The sequence below is a fragment of the Bufo bufo genome, chromosome 2, assembly GCF_905171765.1.
Source record: "Bufo bufo chromosome 2, aBufBuf1.1, whole genome shotgun sequence".
Lineage (NCBI taxonomy): Eukaryota > Metazoa > Chordata > Amphibia > Anura > Bufonidae > Bufo > Bufo bufo.
Window position 1 is genome coordinate 337,451,882 of NC_053390.1, and position 2,675 is coordinate 337,454,556.

The 2,675-nt window shown below is 44.2% G+C and overlaps 1 pseudogene; it reads left to right on the plus strand.

Moving 5' to 3' along the window:
- Positions 1-951: 951 nt before the first annotated feature.
- Positions 952-1,933, plus strand: LOC120990864 (annotated as a pseudogene).
- Positions 1,934-2,675: the final 742 nt, after the last annotated feature.

Here is a 2,675-nt window from a genome sequence, read left to right on the forward strand (position 1 = left end):
ATGTAAACCATTGGTGAGCCTCAAAAACAGGAAGGCCAGATTAGAGTTTGCCAAACGACATCTAAAAAAGCCTTCACAGTTCTGGAACAACATCCTATGGACAGATGAGACCAAGATCAACTTGTACCAGAGTGATGGGAAGAGAAGAGTATGGAGAAGGAAAGGAACTGCTCATGATCCTAAGCATACCACCTCATCAGTGAAGCATGCTGGTGGTAGTGTCATGGTGTGGGCATGTATGGCTGCCAATGGAACTGGTTCTCTTGTATTTATTGATGATGTGACTGCTGACAAAAGCAGCAGGATGAATTCTGAAGTGTTTCGGGCAATATTATCTGCTCATATTCAGCCAAATGCTTCAGAACTCATTGGACGGCGCTTCACAGTGCAGATGGACAATGACCCAAAGCATACTGCAAAAGCAACCAAAGACTTTAAGGGAAAGAAGTGGAATGTTATGCAATGGCCAAGTCAATCACCTGACCTGAATCCGATTGAGCATGCATTTCACTTGCTGAAGACAAAACTGAAGGAAAGTGCCCCAAGAACAAGCAGGAACTGAAGACACTTGCAGTAGAGGCCTGGCAGAGCATCACCAGGGATGAAACCCAGCGTCTGGTGATGTCTATGCTTTCCAGACTTCAGGCTGTAATTGACTGCAAAGGATTTGCAACCAAGTATTAAAAAGTGAAAATTTGATTTATGATTATTATGATGTCCCATTACTTTTGGTCCCATAACAAGTGGAAGGCACATATGCAAACTGTTGTAATTCCTACACTGTTCACCTGATTTGGGTGTAAATACCCTCAAATTAAAGCTGACAGTCTGCAGTTAAAGCACATCTTGTTCGTTTAATTTCAAATACTTTGTGGTGGTGTATAGAGCCAAAAATGTTAGAATTGTGTCCATGTCCCAATATTTATGGACCTGACTGTAGGTGATTTAGAAATGCTGATTGATAATGTTGGTAGCACAGAGCTGAGGGAGCCCCCTGTAGTAAATGTGCAGCAAAATGTGCCAGTGTTAGAGGGTGTCCCACACGTACCAGGTGCGGTTGAGCAGTCTCCACAGTGTTCTATGGTTAGTGAGCTTGGGTGCAGGGTTGATGAAAATGAATTACAAGCCACAAAGGATGCCAAGTTGCACTTAGAAGTTACCTTGCAAGCTATGGGGGCGCAATTTGAGAGAGATCTGCAAGGACGTGATGAGCAGAGTGAAGACAAGCAGATACAACTTGTCACACAAGTAAAAGAAATGAAAGCGGAGCTTGAAGATGAAAGGAAGCAACATTCATTGGCTATAGCAGCTAGAAAGAAGCTTGAGATGGATCTAAAATACTTAGTGGGACAAATTGACTCTGCAAACCAAAATAGAGAAGAAGCCATCAAACAACTGTGTAAATTGCAGAGAGTTGGAAGACACTAGAGCATCCAGGAATGATATTTTAAGTCAGTTTAAAGAAAATAAAAAGAAACTTAAAAGTCTGGAGGCAGAGAGGAGGATCCATATGCAGGAGGAGCTTTCTGCGACAGAGCGTGCCAAAAGGCAAGCCATACAGGAGAGAGATGAATTTAACGACAGACTTAGAAAGGCTACTCTCCAGATTGACCAGATGAATACTGTTCTGAATGCAGTATGTAGTAATGTTCAGAGGAATGAGAATGCCCGTCAGCAATTGGATCGACAAAACAAGGAGTTAAAAACAAAATTACAAGAATTGGAAGGCTCTATTAACTCCAAATTCAAGGCATACATCACAGCTTTGGAAGCAAAGATCGCACAACTGGAGGGACAGCTTGATACTGAAACAAAAGAAAGACAGGCTGCAAGTAAACAAGTCTCTCGCTCAGAGAAAAAGCTGAAGGATGTGCTAATGCAACTGGAAGATGAAAGGCACAATACTGAACAGTTGAAGCGCCAGATAGATTAGGCCAAGAAATCCAAGACAGCACCTGTTGAGAATGGGTCTGAAGATGGTGGCGCTGCGGTGCCAGCCGAGGCAGTGAAGATGGAAGAAGTTTATGCAGAAAAAGTTGAAAGGGCTGATATGGATGAAGAAGCCAATAGACTCATGGCCTGTGGCGTACATAGAGAAGTAAGGGCCACATAGAAAGGATCAAACCAGGCCCCCCACACAGGACAGAAGGGCTTCTGCCTAAACCCCTTTTAGTGACCCTTGGGCCATTTTTCCACTGCCTCATTTTCTAAAAGTTGTTCTTTTAGAGGGTAGAGTCCTGACCAAGTTTTCACCTCCAGTAGAAGAGGAGATAACCCCAACTAAGACTGGGCCCCCTCTGGTCCTGGGCCTCATAGCAGTTGCATGGTCTGCCACTATGGTAGTTACGCCCATTCTCATGGCAGTGAGTGGCCAGGACCTGGTCATAAAAGACATCTGCTCCGTCGCTGACGCTTTCCAGGAAGTCCACAGCCTTCTGGGGATGAAATACAGTAAGATGGACAACCAATATGCAGATGCTGTCTACTTCTCTGGGATAGCTCTCCTGGAGCTTGCACGAATGGAGAACAATGTCCTGGGCAACCCTCTGGAGGGAAAGCCAGAAGAGCAAGATGAAGAGTCTAATAAGGACCCCAATATCCACAGTGCCTCCAATCTCGATTAGAAAGAAAAGGAGGAATTAAGAGCAAGGAAAAAAGAGAGATGCTATCTGTTG